Here is a 21,199-nt window from a genome sequence, read left to right on the forward strand (position 1 = left end):
AAAGTCTTTAGTTTCAACTCTGGTCAGTGATGTGGCCCAACCGCAAGTGCACGGGTCGTACAAGTAATATAGAAAAGATATCGTTCCCACGAGGAGTTGTGTTAATGATTGAATTTTTGATATAAAAGTTGACTAAATTGAACTAATTTTGAAATTAAAGCAATAAGTTGATGGGTATTGGAGTATGAAATTCTGGTTTATCATCCATTTTGGAATGGCATGATGTGGGCATTGTCTCTCTAATTCCTTCCATCTCATCCATGACTCATAAAGAGTTTCATCTTCTCTTGGTCTAAAAGCTGTCATTTGGTTCCTCAATTCTTGAGTTTTTCCAGGTGGAAAATATTGTGCAAGAAATGCATCAGTGAGTTGCTCCCAATTTGTAATGGAGTTGTGAGGTAAAGAATCAAGCCAATCCTGTAACACCCTAGGCAAATCCCACATCGACAAAACACGGGAGAGATGCTGGGTTCATAAGATGGAGGTTCCTAACCCCTATTGACGCGTTTTAAAACCGTGAGGGCTTCGGCCCAGAGCGGACAATATCACTAGTGGGCCGGGCCAACAAATGTAACGGCCCGACCCACTAGTGATATTGTCCGCTCTGGGCCGAAGCCCTCACGGTTTTAAAACGCGTCAATAGGGGTTAGGAACCTCCATCTTATGAACCCAGCATCTCTTCCGTGTTTTGTCAATGTGGGATTTGCCTAGGGTGTTACAAATCCAATGCTCTATCTTTCAAAGAGAATGGGAATAGCTTCAATCTTGCTGCATCATCAGACACTCCAGGTTGTTTTTGCATATCACAAATCATAGCAAACTTCTTTAGATGTGTGTGTGGATTTTCAGAAGGATGTCCTCCAAATTGGGAATTCTGAATCATTTGAAGTACTCCAAAATCCATCTTGTAACTATTTGCATCAATTCTTGGTCTTGCTATGCTTTCTCTCAAGTCATCAAAACGAGGAAAAGCATGATCCATCATACTTCCCCTAGGCACATTAGCATTTATAACTTCTTCACCTTGGGCTGCATTTTCATTATTTCGATCATTTCCAGCATTACCGCCACCAATTCTGATTCTTTCGTCAACCATGTCTGCTTCAATTTCAGTTTCTCTCAAGGCTTCTTTCCTTTTTCTGGTTTCTTTCTTGTTGGCTTTACAAAATTTCTCTATTTCAGGATTGAACAATAAGGATGTGTCACTTGTGCTTCTAGCTCTTCTCATAAAAGATTAAGAGTACCTGAAAAAGAACAAACAAACACAAAAAATGAAAAGATAACAAAGATAAAACTATAAACAACTAAAATAATCAAGAATTCAATCTTAAACAAACAACTCCCCGGCAACGGTGCCAAAAACTTGATGTGGCCCAACCGCAAGTGCACGGGTCGTACAAGTAATATAGAAAAGATATCGTTCCCACGAGGAGTTGTGTTAATGATTGAATTTTTTATATAAAAGTTGACTAAATTGAACTAATTTTGAAATTAAAGCAATAAGTTGATGGGTATTGGAGTATGAAATCTATATGTGCAAAATTAATAATCTATCCAACAATGTATCAATTAAACTAAAATTGCATCAATTTGAAATAAGCAAGTGAAATATGGCAAAATTTAAAATGGCAAGCAATTAAATTTGATTAGAAATTAACAATGATAAAAAGGCGATTCTGGAGTTCGGGATTTCATATTCGAGCTATTTTGGGATTTTAAATTGGTTATCCAATCTTGCGGAACTTACGAGTTTTAAGGAGATTAATTCTTAAATCCTTTGAATACCCTTTCGAGTGAGACAAAGAGTGCCTTAATCAATCTAATCCTACTTTCGTGGAGTTAGAATTAATTAAGACCCATTAGGTTTTTTTAATTAATCTGTGAATCCTTTTAATCCTTAGTCTATTTCTAGATCTAAGTTAATTAAGTCCAATTTCTTGATTATCTATCACAAGGCCTTCTCCTTTCAGTGCCTCAACCATGGATTAAGAACATCACTTAATGGGATCCTACACTAAGCATGTCATTAAGTACACAAGAAATGAATAAAACTCATTAAGACCACAAAATATAGATTACCCAATCAAAATCCACAAAATATCTCAAATATTACAACCCTTACTCCAGAATCAAAATAAAACTACTCACTACCCATAATATTTACAAGATATTATGAGTTTAAATGGAAATAAAGCTTTAATCTAAGCTAAGAAACAAAAAGCTCAACACTATAAATGTAGGAAAAATGTAAGAAAAGAAAGAAATCTCCAAATCTGGTTGGAAATGGTGTGGGAGGTGATTGTGACTCTTCAGCTGCTGCTTCTCCTCTCCCTTTTCTTCCTTTCCTTCTTCTCTTCTTCTAAAATGGGAAATGAGGCTATTTATAGCATTTTCTAACATGGAGCCCTAAAATGGTGTGTTTTAGGAGGGATTTTCTGAGGGAATCTACTGCCAGCTCATTAATGAAATCTTTGTGGGACTGCATAAGTCATGCAGTCCCTTATGCAGTTTTCGGCTGGTTTCTGGCTCACTTATGCGAAACTGCATGACCAGGTGCATAGGTTATGCACAATTCCGTGAGATTGCATAAGGGGGCATGAATCTGCATAAGCCATGCACTCTCCTTATGCACAATTCGGCAGGTATTGGAACAGTGATTTTTCTCCTTATGCATATCTGCATGGCTTATGCGGTAAGTTATGTGCAATTTGGCCAATGCATATTTCAGCTTTGAAACTTGTTTTTGACATCTTTGGCTGTAGAGATCACTCCTCAATGGCAAAATTTCTTTTTTTAGTCTTTCCAAAACACCATTTTTCCTACAAAACAAAGTAAAATTTGCAAATTAATCCAAAATTGACAATTATGAAAAAAAACTAACTAAATAACTAATGAAATTAGCTAAAAGTGACTAATAATCAAATAAAATGGCTATGAAATTAAACCTAAATGATTATGCAAAATGTATGCATCAAATACCCCCAAACTCAAGCTTTTGCTTGTCCTCAAGCAAACTTTAAAATGTGATGCAAAATTCTTTAGGGGTGCCTTATCCAAAGAGCTATGAAAATTACCTATTAAAGTAACTTAACACACCTTCAGCCATACCAGCAATCCATATACCCATCCTTCAAAATCCAAAGAATTTAATGCTTATCCAAGCTTTCACCGCTTAGCCATCAAGTCAATTATCATTCAAAATCTCCAAACCAACCAATCAAAAGAGAGAGTCATGCTCAAAAGGAATTCTAGGACAATCAATAACCAAAGTGTCTCTATATAGAATGATGGAATTAAATGAATGAATGGATAATTTTCCAATCCCATAGGCAAATTCCCTACTCCTATCTCCACTAATGTAGCAAGTACTATCAAGAGATCAAAGGTCTTTTTAGGGATGTAATGGGGCTATGGGGTTCAAAATGAGGCTAAGAAGAAAAATGGGTAAAAAGGGTTCAAAGCATGAGAATATTTTCAATTTTGACAACATAAGGTACACTTCTTATTTTATTATATTTTTTTCTTTTTTTTTATATTTATATGAGAGAGAGAAATACACAATGAGGATTGTCAAGTGCTAGCATAGTTTACAAAACACATAAAAATGGAGGGACATTTTGATACTTTAAACTTGTATCTTACATTTTCTTTTGATGATTGTCCCTAAAATTGCCACCCCCAAACTCATTTCTTTTAATACTTTGGGTGGATTTCTTTCATTTTGAATAACAATGGTGAAAAGCACATATACTAGCACTTTTACAAGGTGACAAGCATTTCTTCTCCCTTTTATTGAATTTTTTTTATATGTACCTAATGTTGTAAATAATTATTCTCATGAAAAGGGTTGGAGTGTTTGGTTCATTGGCTAGGTAACAATAAGGATTTCAAGCAAAATTAGGGATAAAAAGGCTCAAAGGGGTTTGCAAGGGTCAATTTTAATTAGGAAAAGGGCCAAAGGTTTAAAATGAGAAGGTTTAAATCAAAGGATGCCTAATCATCTCTCTTTTCAAGTACAAGCTGGTATTTCGCCTTGAAAGGTTTAGAAAATTTATTCTAGGATTGGTGAGACATCATTTGACTACCTTATATCCAATAACTCCCTCTAAACACTTCCATCTCCAAATGACTAGTTGGGTGGCTTTTTGGCTAAGAAGATATTGGCAAGGGATAGACACTTCAAAACCTTGCACCTCTCAGGAAACTTTTAATCCACAAGCCCAACTAAAGGTAAGTCAAATCACTCTCATAGGTAACTTTTCAATACTCAAGGGATTTGGCAAAAGATTTTAATGCATGATGCATGATTCCTAAAAATGAACAATGCATTAACTAAATGGAGTGAATCTATTTGTCTATTTGTGTGCAATGTGTACAATTTCTAAGTGATGTATAATGTATGTGTAAATGTGTTATATATATGTATGTAAGGATGTATATGTAAAATATTTACAATATATGTAAATGGAATGGGATGAGATGCTCCTATACTCAAAATGTGAAAAATGAAGCAAAAATCAAAATGTGCACCCCAAACTCAAAATTAGACATTGTCCTCAATGTCTCAAGCAGTGTATTATAAAAACTCAAAGCAAAGGGAATAACCAGGATTAGTGAAAATTAAGAGCAAAAAGAAAGAGTTACCTGGTATAGAGCAGATGAGAATTCAAGAAATAATGGGGATGCATAAGAAGCTGCACAGGTTATGCAGAGTAAAGTGCTGTCCAGAACAGGTGCATAAGGAAGGTGCATAAGCTGTGCGGTTCTGCATAAGTGGCAATAAGGACTGCACAGGCTATGCAGAACATTTGCATGAGGGGATTCATAGCCTATGCAGTTCTGCATGAGTGGCATAGAGGACTGCACAGGCTATGCAAAATATTTGCATAAGGGTATTCATAGCCTATGCAGTATATTCAAAAGCTACTGCATGATGATGAGCAAGGAAAAATGTGCAACCACCAGTAGAAGCATGCAAATATATACAGAGTATGGACAAATATGCACAAAAGGGCAGTAAAGGCAATGAAAATCAAAGAAAACAATGAAAAACTAATGTAATAGCTATCCAATAAAACTTTAAGAAAAACAGAATTCAAAACAAACTAAAATTGTTTCAACATATTTACAAAGAAAAACTCCTACAAGCTTGAGCAAAAGTAAAATAGAAACTAATCTAATTCTATTGTTTTGCCCTTGTCCAAAGATGTTGCTAAGGGGCTGGTTGCTACTGGTTGCTGTCGAAATGATGGTGCTGGAGGAGGTGATGGAGGTGGAGGAGGCATTCCCAAAAAAACCATCAGCTGCTTCATCATCTCCTTTAATTCTTTCTGCTTGTCTCTGGTTTCCATGACAAAGTCAAATAGTTGATCATGATGATCCTTGAGGGTATCAAGACCAGTGTCAAGCTTCCTATCCACAAAATATATATCATCACTAAGCCTTTCAAGATAGGTGAATAAGGCTTTAGTGTTGAAGGCAGGAGGGGCTGTGGATGAAGAGGGTTCAGCTGCAGAAGGTGTGGGCTGTGCAGAAGCTGCTGGGGTGTCCTGTGCAGACTGAGGGGGTGGGGCAGGTTCAGCAGAGTGCTGTTGGGCTGGTGGGACAGATTGTCCCTCTGGTTGTGCAGTGGGTTCAGTTTCTGTTGCTGGTTGTGCAGTGTCAGAAGGTGGCAAGCTGAATCCTGTTTTGGATAGGTGTGTAGCATCAAAATATAGGGTGTCTACAAGTGCTGGTATTGGATGCTCTTCCGGATTAAAACCAAAATGCTTGGCTATGACAGTTATGAGCCCACCCAAGACAATGTCACCTATGGATTTGGTGGCAATATGCAACACATGCTCACAAAAGAAGTAACCAGGAGAAACCTTGACCTTGTGAAAAGCACACCATAACATGAATAATTCAGATTTCCCAACAGCACCAGAACTAGTCCCTCTGCCCAAGATAGTGCTAGCAATAAGCCTATGGATAAACCTAAGTGCAGGGTCTAGTATTTGAGAAGTTTTGGATCTGCCAGCAGAAAAAGTCTGAGGTTGGTTTGTGATAATTCTCCAAAATTGAGCAGCATTCCAAATACCTTTGTTTGCTACCTCTACCCCAGTATATGGTACTCTAAATAGCCCATCAATTGCAAACCCAAGAATGCTATGAAATTGGTCCAATGATAACTCTCTATTTTGCCCCAAACATCTAAATTTCATAGTTGGCTTATAATCTACGTCATGCAATTTCAGGGTAGCAGAAAATGAGGAAATAAACTCCAAAACTAAAGCTGGATAAACTATCTCTTGCTTATGCACAAATTCCATCCAACCCATACCATCAAGGTATGCAACCACATTATCAAATAAACCAAGGGATTGTAAAGAATTTGCAGAAATATACCTAGTGGGTTGCACCCTCCTTTCCTTAAGTCTCTTAAAGGTTGCTTTGTGAGTTGCATCAGGAAGAGACAAAGGTAGCTTTGATACCTGTGTTGCTACTGATGTTTGCTTTTTGCTGGAAGAGGGTGATTTGGCTTGTGTGGAGGCTGAAGTTTTGGGGTTTTTGGGTGGAGGCTCTGACATTGGGGTGGTGGGTGGTTCCTTGCGTTTTGAGAGAGGAGGTGCAGAGGCAATGGGTCGCGTAGATTTCGACCTAATTTTTCTCTTGTAAGTGGCTATGGGGGGTGGAGGAGGAGTTTCTTGTGGAGGAGAATCGGGGTTAGGAGGCCACATTGACAGGGGCGAAACTTGGAGAGGGGAAGTTTGAGGAGAATGAGGAGGCGACTCCATTGGTTCCCGATGGTGAAGATGGAGGAGATGAGGGAGAAAATGAAAAATGCAGGGAGAAATTAGGGTATATGCGGTGAAATAGGAGTGAAGAAGAAGGGGAGAGGAAGAGTTATGCCGGAATAAAGGGCATGGGGGGAAAAAGGTAGTGAACAGGAATATTGGGAAGTGGAGGTGGGAAAATGGTGCCGAAAACAAATTTTGATTTGAACAGGGCATGTGTTAAGGCTGCATAAGTGAAAAGTGAGTGTGCATAACTTATGCACTCTCTTATGCATGTTTCGGTGGGTGATAAAAAATGTGAAAAACTGATCATGCAAGAGTGCATAGCTTATGCACTAACTTATGCAAGTTTCGGCCTGTTTTGGATTTCAGAGAAATAGGTCATGCAGAAGTGCATAAGTCATGCACTCTCCTTATGCAGGTCTCGGCAAGTTTTGAATTTTGGAGGGTTCGGTCATGCGGAAGTGCATAAGTCATGCACTCCGCTTATGCACCTCTCGGCAGGTTTTGATATTCAGAGTTGGTGGTTATGCAGAAGTGCATAAGTTATGCACTCTGCTTATGCACCTCTCGGCAGGTTTTGGTTTTTGGGGAGTTCGGTCATGCAGAAGTGCATAAGTTATGCACCCTGCTTATGCACCTCTCGGCAGGTTTTGATATTCAAAGTTGGTGGTTATGCAGAAGTGCATAAGTTATGCACTCTGCTTATGCACCTCTCGGCAGGTTTTGGTTTTTGGGGAGTTCGGTCATGCGGAAGTGCATAAGTTATGCACTCTGCTTATGCAGATTTCGGCAGAAGGAGAAAATGCAGGATTTGAAGTCATGCAAAAGTGCATAAGTCATGCACACACTTATGCAAGTCTCGGCAGGTATGAAATTTGACAAAAATGTGGCTATGCAGAGTTGCATAAGCTATGCACCTCCTTATGCAGTTTGCAACAGAGATGAAAATGGCAAGAATTGTGGTTATGCAGGATTGCATAAGCTATGCAGTTACTTATGCACAATTCAACAAGATTGAGAGAACAATTGAAAATGATTTGCAAGTGTGAAAAATACCCTAGAATGAAGAAATATAATTCCATGAAGCATAAACCATGAGAAATTTTCACCAAAAACACATCAATATATACAAAGTCCATCAAAATTGCATCACACAAGCTTGTAAAAATGAATCCTGCATAAAAGGCCTTTGTGAACCATGCCATTTTGACTCAAATTCTGCAAATCAACATTTAACACATTAAAACTTAATAAAATCTGCATAAAGTTGCATTTATCCACAAATGAGAAATGAACTCTCCAAGTTATGCCAAGAAAATGCAATATGTCCACCTTGAATCTCACAACCCAAATAAGCTCAAAACTACAAAGATGACCCACTTACCACCATATTAACATGATAAGCACAAATACTTAAAAGTTACACACCCAACCTCACCAAGAACATAAGTCATCTGCTGCAGACCCTTCTTTGCTGCAGAATTTCATTTTTTTTTTTCTCTGCATAAACCAGGTAGCAAACCTGCACAGTTATGCAGTAAAAATCAATCAATTTTGGGAGAGTTTGAAGGACAAAATTTCAGATTAAGAATCACTCCCCAGCAGTTCACCAACCTTCCTCCATTGAAATACATCTACAAGGGACAATATTCATCAATGTCAAAAATTGAATTTGGGGAGCTTTAAGATAAAAACAAAAGCAATGTAAATGAAAGTAAATCAACAAAAAGGAAAATAAAAGAACTTGGGATGCCTCCCAAGAGGGCTAATTTATAGTCCTTAGCTGGACTTTTCATGCATTTCACTAAAAAGAGGTGAGGGATTGGAGAGCTTATAACAGCTTGCTCCCTTTATTGGGTCTCCAGTTATGTAATGTTTCAATCTATGCCCATTGACCTTAAAATTCCCAGATTTTTCACTCCAAATTTCAATTGTTCCATAGGGGAAAACCTTAGAAACTCTATATGGACCAGTCCACCGTGATTTAAGTTTTCCAGGGAACAATTTCAATCTTGAGTTGAACAACAAAACTGAATCACCTTCTTTGAATTCCTTTTTCCTAAGATGCTTATCATGCCAAATTTTAGTTCTTTCTTTGTAAATACGGGCACTTTCATAAGCATCCATCCTCAATTCTTCAAGCTCATTAAGTTGCAATAACCTTTTCTCACCAGCTTGCTTGTAACGCCCTCACCATAGGTAGTCCGTACAATTTACTGTTCCGACAACTCATGTCTGTTCGGACAGTCAAAATATCTGGAACTACACCTAAACTATAGTGAGGAGGCATAAATTAGTGAAATAAATATTAAAGATATATATATATAGGAAAAATTTTGAGAAATAAAATAAAATTTAGAGAATTTATTAATTGGTATAAAAAAATAAAAATAATCCGATGAGCACCATGAAAGGCATTTTGGTCATTTCACCCCTAGAGGTGAATTTTGACTTAAATGTCAAATTAAAATTTGGAAATAGAATAATTAACATAAATTAATTTTATGAATTTGAATTTGAAAAATGAGAAGAGAAAGAAGAAGAAAAGAAAAGAAAAGGAAAGAAAAGAAAAGAAAGGAAATAGATTTATGAAATTTAAAAATAATAAAGTATACATAAATGTATATATATAAATAACGACAAGAGACAAAACCCCACCAACTATTTTCTTCTTCCTCTTCTCTCTCTCTCCTTGCCGTTTCCCTTGGTCTCTCCCTCCCCACCATTGTTATCAAGCTTAAAGCTTGATTTCCCAAGCTTTCACTCACCAAAACCCATAGTCCCCTTCATTAAAAATTTAGCCCACATCATAAGGAAGCTCTAGGTACCCATAGGAAGAAGGAAAGTTGAAGTTTTGGGAAAATTTCCAAGTTGGGTCACAAGAGGTTAGTGCTTTTCTCCCTTCCTTCTTCTTTAATACTTGAAAGTGACTTGAGATAAGTGGAAATTTCAAGAAATTAACAAGAAATTCATGAACCCATGATGTCCCCAAATTTTGGCATCCATGAAATGTGTTGGGCTTTATTGTGTTCAAATAATGTAAATGAGTTTAGAGATGATGATTGATATGATTATATGTATGAGAAGTGAAAAGGGATTGAATTGATTGAGTTTGAAACTTGGAAATTAGGGTTTGTGTACATGACTTGGAGATTTTGTGTAAATGCTTGAAATTTGACCTAATTGGGATGAGATTGTTGCTTATAGAAGTGTAATGCATGCAAATTGAAGTAAGAAAGTTGGAGGAGATTGAGTTTTGGAAGTGTCAATTTTCTGCAGGTTGTGTTTGTTGAGGGCAGTGTACATTTTAGGCCATAAATGAAATTGTGTGACCCCAATTGGTATGAGGCCAATTGGAGGTGAAATTAGACCCAAAATAGCCCATTTTCCATGAAGAAACCATGCCCAAATTCTGTCCAAAACTTGACCTAAATACTGCCCAAATTCGGATTTCCTTGCACCCAACCCAGAAAATGACCAAATGAACAGTACGTGTTCATTTGGTCATAACTCTCTTTATACTGGTCCAAATGACCTAAAATTTTACCCATGGAAAGTTTAGACATAGGGCTACACTTTTCATGGAGACCACTGAACCCAGTTTTGCCTTTAACAAATTCAAATTGTTAGCACAAGTTGGGTCACTGAAACTGCCAACCCAGAAAATGACCAAATTCATTTGGTCATAACTCTCTCTATACTAGTCCAAATGACCTAAAATTTTACCCATGGAAAGTTTAGACATAGGGATACACTTTTCATGAAGACCACTTAACCCATTTTTTCCTTTAACAAATTCAAATTGTTAGCACAAGTTGGGTCACTAAAACTGCCAACCCAGAAAATGACCAAATGAACAGTACGTGTTCATTTGGTCATAACTCTCTCTATACTGGTCCAAATGACCTAAAATTTTACCCATGGAAATTTTAGACATATGGCTACACTTTTCATGAAGACCACTTAACCCAGTTTTGTCTTTAACAAATTCAAATTGTTAGCACAAGTTGGGTCACTGAAAATGCCAACCCAGAAAATGACCAAATGAACAGTACGTGTTCATTTGGTCATAACTCTCTCTATACTGGTCCAAATGACCTAAAATTTTACCCATGGAAAGTTTAGACATAGGGATACACTTTTCATGAAGACCACTTAACCCAGTTTTGCCTTTAACCAATTCAAATTATTAGCAAAATTTGAGTCACTAAAACTGCCAACCCGGAAATTGTCCAAAATACTGTTCCTTTGGTATGCTTGACCAGTTTTGGCAAAAATGCCATAACTTGGTCTCCAAAGCTGCAAATTGAGTGAAACTAGTGCCAAAAGTTTTATAAGACATATCACAACAATTTTTATGTTTTGACCAAGCTCTAGAAACCATTGCATCCTAGGGAAAATATTAGCCAAAGTTAGGAATTGAAATCTAAAAAATGTTAAGTTGAATCCAGAATGCCATTTGATACCTGTGTGTTCATTTGGCCATAACTCCCACTAGGAAATTCCATTTGAGATGTCCACTATGATCTAGAAACATGATACTTAGGGATACAACATTGATTTAGATACCTTTGCCAAATTCTAAGTGTAAAGACCCTAAAAAGAGGGTCAAACATACTGCCCTGAAGTTGATTTTTGCCCTTATAGGATTGAGAGTCCAGGTTAATACATTGACCATAACTCACTATACCAAGCTTGAAAAATTATGAAATTGTACCTGGGAGTCCCTAAGACATAGAGGAACATATCTTGTGAAGGAACCTAAGTCTAAAAATGACAATAAAATGATCAAATGACTGGTCAAAATTTATTGACTAGAAATTGTAAATTCTGGACAACTTAGAGGCAAAGGGACCAGTTATGGTATTTTGACCATAACTTGAGTTCTATAACTCCAAATTCAGTGATTCAAAAACTGAAATTCCAGTTTAAACATAAAGGAACAATTGTTATGAAGGAAGTGTGACTAAATAGACATCCTAACCTAGTCAAATTCCTAGATAAAAATAACACATCAACATGAACCTAAAGAAAGGTTCATGGGAAAAATGCTATATATGATAATTAAAGTACTCATAAGAAAAATTAAATATTAAAAATGATATGAATATGTAAATTAGGACTAATGTCCTATTTATATGAAATTAATGGTACCAATGAACAGTAATAAAAAATAGTAACAGTGAATAGTGCTAAATTAATTGCCCATAGTATACCTAGACTTATTTATTTAGTTGGATAAATTGGTATACCAATTAGGGACTACAGATAGCAGTACTGCCTACCGAGAAAATCATAAACTAACAATATATGTCTGGTATGATTGTTCTACAGGCTATATGCCTACTTACTGGCCATTGTGCCTACTTTATTTCTGGCTTTACAAGCCCGATAGCTGGCCTCGTGCCCGATAGCTGGCCTCGTGCCTGACAGATGTATACAGGGTAGATATATGGCTGTCTAACCTGTATACTCCCGTGTATCCAGCTTTTATAATTTGTTATAGGTTTCTTGGGCATTGATAATAATTAATTAATACTGAATTACAATAAGTAAACAGGAAAGATCCCAATAATTTTAATTGTTTTCAAAGTGTAATAAAAAAATGTAAAAGACCCAGAATTTATGATTTGTAAATATTAATTCAATTGTTTAATTATTGTTATTATAAATTATGCACCACTAAGCATTATGCTTAGCGCGTTGGTTTTCCATCGCGTAGGTACTGGAGATCAGCAGCCATCACAGCAGCAGCCGCCACAGTAGTGTTCGGACAGAGCTTCGACCAGATCTGCCACTGTCCAGAGTCACTTCACCAGTCTTTTGTATTTTGGTAGGGCCCATGTGTAGACTAGTATTTTGGTTCATTATGTCTAGTCATGATATAATTACTAGTTTATGATGTAGTATTTTGGTTCATTATCTCTAGTCATGATATAATTACTAGTTTATGATGTATTTTATTTTGGACTTGAAATGAAAACTTATAATTTGTTATCTATGAATTTCAATATGAATGCAATAGATGACACTTCATTTTGAGATCTCATAAATAGTTGTGAATGATATGATAAAAGAGAATATGATATGGAAATATGTGAGATGACCATGAATATGTTAATAGGTGATAGTGGAACCCACCAGATGCTAATAAAACAGAGGAGGATCTGTTCGGGTCTCCACAAAAATAAGATATAAAAAAAAATTTCTACACTTAAATTACCTGATTTAAATGACATTAAAATTTACAATAGACATGATAAGACAAGATAGGGTGCTCCGGCACCGAATGTGGCACTTCTTGCTCGGCTATACAATAGACGGGTAAGGGGCGTCACATTGCTTAAGATCAAAATTCAAGGTCTGAATGGCCCAATATGCTCTATGTTCTAGCTCCACAGGTAAATGACAAGACTTACCATACACCAACCTAAAGGGAGTAGTTCCTATAGGGGTTTTGTAAGCAGTCCTATATGCCCATAAAGCATCATCTAGTTTGACAGACCAATCTTTCCGAGAATTGCTCACTGTTTTCTCCAAGATATGTTTGAGTTCTCTGTTAGAAATTTCAACTTGTCCTGAAGTTTGAGGATGGTATGGGGTAGCTATCTTGTGCACTACACCATACTTCCTCATTAAGTTCTCAAATTGCTTATTACAAAAATGTGAACCACCATCACTAATTACAGCCCTAGGAGCTCCAAATCTACTCAAGACAAATTTCTTCAAGAATTTCACTACCACTCTAGCATCATTAGTTGGAGTTGCAATAGCTTCCACCCACTTTGACACATAGTCAACCCCAACTAGGATGTATCTATTACCATATGAAGGAGGGAATGGCCCCATAAAATCTATTCCCCAAACATCAAATAATTCTACTTCAAGAATATCATTTAGGGGCATTTGATCTCTTTTTGACAAATTTCCACTCCTTTGACATTTATCACATTCTAACACAAATTTCCTCACATCCTTAAAAAGATTTGGCCAAAAGAAACCAGCTTGCAAAATTTTACTAGCTGTTTTAGAGATTCCAAAATGTCCTCCATAATCAGAAGCATGGCAATGATGCATAATACTCTGTGTCTCCTCATCAGGAATACATCTTCTTATCAAACCATCACAGCATCTCCTAAAGAGTAAAGGATCATCCCATCTATAAAATTTTACCTCATGCAAAAACTTTTTCTTTTGTTGCCATGTCATTCCTAGAGGTAAAACTCCACAAGATAGATAATTCACCAAGTCTGCATACCAAGGTAGTTTAGCAACAAGAGAGAAAAGTTGTTCATCCAAGAAAAACTCATCAATAGGGATTTCATCCATTTCTTCATCATCAAATTTCAACCTACTAAGATTATCTGCAACTACATTTTCAGCTCCCTTCTTATCTCTAATCTCCAAGTCAAACTCTTGTAGCATCAGAATCCACCTAATGAGCCTAGGTTTAGCTTCCTTTTTACGGAGTAAATACCTGATGGCTGCATGATATGAAAATATAACCACCTTTGAGTCAATAATGTAAGGTCTGAATTTTTCCAATGCAAAGATAATTGCTAAAAATTCCTTTTCAGTTGTTGCATAATTTGTTTGAGCCTCATCCAGTGTTCTACTAGCATAGTAAATAGCATAAGTCTTTTTATCCTTTCTTTGGCCAAGAACAGCTCCAATTGCATAGTTGCTAGCATCACACATAATTTCAAAAGGTAGGCTCCAATCAGGTGGTTGCATGATTGGTGCAGTGATAAGAGCTTGCTTCAACCTGCAAAAGGCATCCAAACACTCTTGGTCAAATACAAATGGTATGTCATGGATTAACAAATTAGACAAAGGTTTGGCTATTTTAGAAAAATCCTTGATAAAGCGTTTGTAGAACCCGGCATGTCCTAGAAAACTTCGAATTCCCTTGACATTGGTAGGAGGAGCCATCTTCTCTATCACTTCAACTTTGGCTTTATCAACCTCTATTCCTCTGTTAGATACCAAATGTCTAAGCACTATCCCTTCCTGAACCATGAAATGACACTTTTCCCAGTTTAACACAAGGTCAGTATCTGCACATCACTGCAAAACTTTAGAAAGGTTAGCCAAGCATATGTCAAATGAAGATCCATAAACAGAAAAGTCATCCATAAAAACCTCCATTATGTCTTCAATGAAATCTGAGAAGATTGCCATCATGCACCTTTGAAAAGTGGCTGGTGCATTACACAACCCAAATGGCATCCTCCTATAAGCAAAGGTTCCATATGGACAAGTAAAAGTGGTTTTCTCTTGATCATTTGGATGGATAGGGATTTGAAAAAAACCTGAATACCCATCTAAATAGCAAAAATAAGAATGCCTAGCCAGTCTTTCTAACATTTGATCAATGAAGGGAAGTGGAAAATGATCTTTTCTAGTGGTAACATTTAATTTTCTGTAATCTATGCACATTTGCCAACTAATCACTGTTCTGGTGGGAATTAATTCATTATTTTCATTTTTGACCACTGTCATTCCACCCTTTTTTGGGACAACATGTACTGGGCTCACCCAAGTACTGTCTGAGATAGGGTATATGATCCCTGCATCTAGCAACTTCAAAATTTCCTTTTTAACAACTTCTTTCATATTTGGGTTCAACCTCCTCTGATGTTCAATAGATGGCTTACAATTTTCTTCCAAAATAATTCTATGCATGCAAAAGTATGGGCTTATTCCCTTAATGTCATCTATGGTATATCCTAAAACTTTCCTGAATTGCCTCAACACTCTTAACAACTTATCAGCCTCTAAGGTACTTAAATTTGCATTTACAATTACTGGATAAGTGTTATTAGTGCCAAGAAATTCATACCTAAGCTGAGAAGGAAGTTGCTTAAGTTCTACCTTAGGTGCATCTTCTTCCTTGAATGATGGTTGCTTAGATTCGACTTTTTCCTTTTGTGTGAGTTGAAAAACTGGAGCAGAAATGAATGGTGGACTTCCCTCTAGATGTTGAGCATATGCAGCCACATAAGGGTTATCATAGTCTATTCCTCCTCCATGAACCAAGCAATTTTCAAGTGGATCTTCTGGATATCTCTTTCTGAAGTGTTCTTCAACCAGCTCATCAATGATATCAACTCTCAAGCAAGTATCAGCTTCAGAATGATGCTTCTTCATAGTGTTATTAATATTGAAAACCAATTGATCTTCACCAACTCTAAGAGTCAATTTTTCTCCCTTAACATCAATCAATGCTCCTGCTGTAGCTAGAAAGGGTCTTCCCAAGATAATTGGAATATTAGAATCCTCTTCCATGTCCAAGATGACAAAGTCAACAGGTATATAGAACTTCCCAACCTTCAGAGGCACATTCTCCAAAATCCCTTCAGGATACTTAATTGATCTATCAGCTAACTGAAGAGAAATGTGGGTTGGTTTAAGATCTCCCATATTGAGCTTCTCATAAATGGAAAGGGGCATAAGGCTAACACTAGCCCCTAAATCACATAAAGCTTTTGTAGAACATGATTCCCCAATGTGACATGGAATTGAAAAACTCCCTGGATCCTTGAGCTTTGGAGGAAGTTTCCTTTGGAGAATAGCACTGCATTCTTCTGTCAAAGCTACAGTTTCATGGTCTTCAAGTTTCCTCTTGTTTGAAAGAATTTCTTTTAAGAGTTTTGCATAAGAGGGCATTTGTGAAAGAGCATCAATAAAGGGCACATTTATGTATAGCTTCTTCAAAACCTCTAAGAACTTCCCAAATTGCTTATCAAGCTTGGCTTTTTGAAATCTTTGTGGAAAGGGAAGTTGTGGCTTGTAAGGCTCTGGAGGTATATACTTCTCTTCCTTCTCTTCAATTTTCTCTTTACATTTTTCTGCACTCTCTTTTTCACTTTCTTGTTTTTCACCCTCATCAATTTCTTTCTCATTTTCTCTCTTCTCACTATTTTCACTCTTCTCATTTTTTTCACTCTTCTCATTATTTACGACTTTCCCACTTCTTAAAGTAATAGCTTGACACTGCTCTCTTGGGTTTTCTGGTTGACTTGGAAGCTTTCCAAAAGACTTGGTACTTGAGGAAGATGCTTGTTGTGCAATCTGATTTTCCAGTATTCTGTTATGTGTTTGCATCTGTTCTAGCCTTGCTTTCATCTCTCTCATCTCCTCATCATGCTTAGTTTGGTTGGCAAGAATCTGTTGTAATAAAGCTTCTGTAGTAGAACTTTGTTCTTGCTGTTTTGGTGGAGGATTCATATTTTTCTGCTGAAAATTAGGCAATGGTTGCCTATTTTGCTGATATGGGATTCCTTGTTGCTGTTGTGGTTGAAAATTCTGATTTGGAACTTGACTTTGCTGATTTCCCCATGAAAAGTTAGGATGATTCCTCCAAGTTGGATTATAAGTTTGAGAGTAAGGATTCCCCATTTGTTTGTTTCCATAATTACCAACATATGCAGCTTGCTCTCCATAGTCTACTCCACAGCTGGTAGTTGCTTCTGCATAAGCCACTTGTTGTGAACTTCCAGATGATGATGATGAACTAACCAACATACTCAAATCTTCCATCTTCTTAGCCAAGACATTTGTAAGTGTATTAAACTTTGCATTAATCATGTTGAATGGATCAAGGTCATACATTTCAACAGCTTGCCTCTTTTGAGTTGGAGCTGGTCCTCTTGGACTACTCCAAAGATGAGTATTCTTTGTAATTTTCTCCAATAGCTCATAAGCTTCATCTTCATGCTTCATAATAAATTCTCCTCCTGTTTGAGCATCAATAATCCCTCTAATTGCAGGAGTAACATTGGTGTAGAAATTCTGGTTTATCATCCATTTTGGAATGGCATGATGTGGGCATTGTCTCTCTAATTCCTTCCATCTCATCCATGACTCATAAAGAGTTTCATCTTCTCTTGGTCTAAAAGCTGTCATTTGGTTCCTCAATTCTTGAGTTTTTCCAGGTGGAAAATATTGTGCAAGAAATGCATCAGTGAGTTGCTCCCAATTTGTAATGGAGTTGTGAGGTAAAGAATCAAGCCAATCCAATGCTCTATCTTTCAAAGAGAATGGGAATAGCTTCAATCTTGCTGCATCATCAGACACTCCAGGTTGTTTTTGCATATCACAAATCATAGCAAACTTCTTTAGATGTGTGTGTGGATTTTCAGAAGGATGTCCTCCAAATTGGGAATTCTGAATCATTTGAAGTACTCCAAAATCCATCTTGTAACTATTTGCATCAATTCTTGGTCTTGCTATGCTTTCTCTCAAGTCATCAAAACGAGGAAAAGCATGATCCATCATACTTCCCCTAGGCACATTAGCATTTATAACTTCTTCACCTTGGGCTGCATTTTCATTATTTCGATCATTTCCAGCATTACCGCCACCAATTACGATTCTTTCACAACCATGTCTGCTTCAATTTCAGTTTCTCTCAAGGCTTCTTTCCTTTTTCTGGTTTCTTTCTTGTTGGCTTTACAAAATTTCTCTATTTCAGGATTGAACAATAAGGATGTGTCATTTGTGCTTCTAGCACTTCTCATAAAAGATTAAGAGTACCTGAAAAAGAACAAACAAACAAAAAAAATGAAAAGATAACAAAGATAAAACTATAAACAACTAAAATAATCAAGAATTCAATCTTAAACAAACAACTCCCCGGCAACGGTGCCAAAAACTTGATGTGGCCCAACCGCAAGTGCACGGGTCGTACAAGTAATATAGAAAAGATATCGTTCCCACGAGGAGTTGTGTTAATGATTGAATTTTTTATATAAAAGTTGACTAAATTGAACTAATTTTGAAATTAAAGCAATAAGTTGATGGGTATTGGAGTATGAAATCTATATGTGCAAAATTAATAATCTATCCAACAATGTATCAATTAAACTAAAATTGCATCAATTTGAAATAAGCAAGTGAAATATGGCAAAATTTAAAATGGCAAGCAATTAAATTTGATTAGAAATTAACAATGATAAAAAGGCGATTCTGGAGTTCGGGATTTCATATTCGAGCTATTTTGGGATTTTAAATTGGTTATCCAATCTTGCGGAACTTACGGGTTTTAAGGAGATTAATTCTTAAATCCTTTGAATACCCTTTCGAGTGAGACAAAGAGTGCCTTAATCAATCTAATCCTACTTTCGTGGAGTTAGAATTAATTAAGACCCATTAGGTTTTTTTAATTAATCTGTGAATCCTCTTAATCCTTAGTCTATTTCTAGATCTAAGTTAATTAAGTCCAATTTCTTGATTATCTATCACAAGGCCTTCTCCTTTCAGTGCCTCAACCATGGATTAAGAACATCACTTAATGGGATCCTACACTAAGCATGTCATTAAGCACACAAGAAATGAATAAAACTCATTAAGACCACAAAATATAGATTACCCAATCAAAATCCACAAAATATCTCAAATATTACAACCCTTACTCCAGAATCAAAATAAAACTACTCACTACCCATAATATTTACAAGATATTCTGAGTTTAAATGGAAATAAAGCTTTAATCTAAGCTAAGAAACAAAAAGCTCAACACTATAAATGTAGGAAAAATGTAAGAAAAGAAAGAAATCTCCAAATCTGGTTGGAAATGGTGTGGGAGGTGATTGTGACTCTTCAGCTGCTGCCTCTCCTCTCCCTTTTCTTCCTTTCCTTCTTCTCTTCTTCTAAAATGGGAAATGAGGCTATTTATAGCATTTTCTGACATGGAGCCCTAAAATGGTGTGTTTTAGGAGGGATTTTCTGAGGGAATCTACTGCCAGCTCAATAATGAAATCTTTGTGGGACTGCATAAGTGGACTGCATAAGTCATGCAGTCCCTTATGCAGTTTTCGGCTGGTTTCTGGCTCACTTATGCGAAACTGCATGACCAGGTGCATAGGTTATACACAATTCCATGAGATTGCATAAGGGGGCGTGAATCTGCATAAGCCATGCACTCTCCTTATGCACAATTCGGCAGGTATTGGAACAGTGATTTTTCTCCTTATGCAGATCTGCATGGCTTATGCGGCAAGTTATGCACAATTTGGCCAATGCATATTTCAGCTTTGAAACTTGTTTTTGACATCTTTGGCTGTAGAGATCACTCCTCAATGGCAAAATTTCTTTTTTTAGTCTTTCCAAAACACCATTTTTCCTACAAAACAAAGTAAAATTTGCAAATTAATCCAAAATTGACAATTATGAAAAAAACTAACTAAATAACTAATGAAATTAGCTAAAAGTGACTAATAATCAAATAAAATGGCTATGAAATTAAACCTAAATGATTATGCAAAATGTATGCATCAGTCAGAACCAAATCAAATAAAAGAAAAATATAGCTACATTACAACAGTTTCTGTAGACAATGAACAGGTTTGTTGAATTCAAAATCAAAAGTTTGCATTCACTGGCACATTACGATAGTTTTCATAAGCACACAGATAGAGAGTTGGCAACCATCTTCAGTTGCCAGTATTAAAATCCAGACTAGCTCATATACTTTATGTCTTAGACCTTCATCTTGTACCATACTAAATTTGCAAATGTCATGTATGCTCCCATCATATCCTAAGCAATAAGCACGTAGATGATTGAGCTGCTCCACAAGTTGAACCAACCATTTGATCAACGCCTGGACACAATTAAAGAAGCACATCAAATTGCTTCTTTTTTCACATTTCCCAAATTTAGTAAGAAAGCACTAGCTCCAAACTTCTACTTATCATACATGTAAATCGTATGATCAGGTCATCACTCCTCTCCATTTTCCAGCTGTTAGCATGTGCAATGACAACAGGAGTATTAAACTATCAAAATTATAACTCCTAGGAGGAGAAGATATGCAAAATAATTAGAAAAAAAATCATTAAATTCACTTTCATATAATGACAAGTAATGGACTTTTAAAGATAGCAATGTGTAAAATTGGCTATCTAGTCTGGTAAAGACATCAAGTTATTACACCTATGATGAATATTGAGAGAGACCACAATGCGCTTCCCTTCTGGGAGAGACAACAGTACTACTAGTTTGATGAGGGTCAATAAGCTTGCAAAAAGAGAATAAAATGCTTTAATTTCTTCTTTTAGAGAGAAAATAATGAAAAAAAATATGAAACTTCTATCTAGTTAGGGATCATAAGAAGAACATATGAATAGATGAACATTTTCTATATTGAACCTCTCTATCATCCATTAAAGTCGTATGAGTGAGACAATACCTTTAACATCTTTATCCTTGTTGGGTATTACAGCAGTGAGTATCTCATTTTGAAAAGGAAGAAATCACACCATAAATGGAAGAAAGACAGAGGGAAAATGAAGGGTCAAAGAGTGACAAAAACTTTTGAGATCTATCCATCCATTCCCCTATAATTAATAAGACTAAGAGTAGTAAGAGCTTAAGGTTACAGCTAACTAGAAGATGTTCCTTTTCATTATAAGATT

General features: G+C 36.4%; 2 non-coding genes across 2 annotated transcripts; both read left to right on the plus strand.

Moving 5' to 3' along the window:
• Positions 1-214: 214 nt before the first annotated feature.
• On the plus strand, positions 215-321 carry LOC131182606 (small nucleolar RNA R71). Its single transcript, XR_009150870.1, has one exon. It is a non-coding gene; the product is annotated as a small nucleolar RNA R71 (small nucleolar RNA).
• Positions 322-17,595: 17,274 nt separating this feature from the next.
• On the plus strand, positions 17,596-17,702 carry LOC131182607 (small nucleolar RNA R71). Its single transcript, XR_009150871.1, has one exon. It is a non-coding gene; the product is annotated as a small nucleolar RNA R71 (small nucleolar RNA).
• The last annotated feature ends 3,497 nt before the right edge of the window (positions 17,703-21,199 follow it).

Source organism: Hevea brasiliensis, chromosome 8, assembly GCF_030052815.1.
Source record: "Hevea brasiliensis isolate MT/VB/25A 57/8 chromosome 8, ASM3005281v1, whole genome shotgun sequence".
Lineage (NCBI taxonomy): Eukaryota > Viridiplantae > Streptophyta > Magnoliopsida > Malpighiales > Euphorbiaceae > Hevea > Hevea brasiliensis.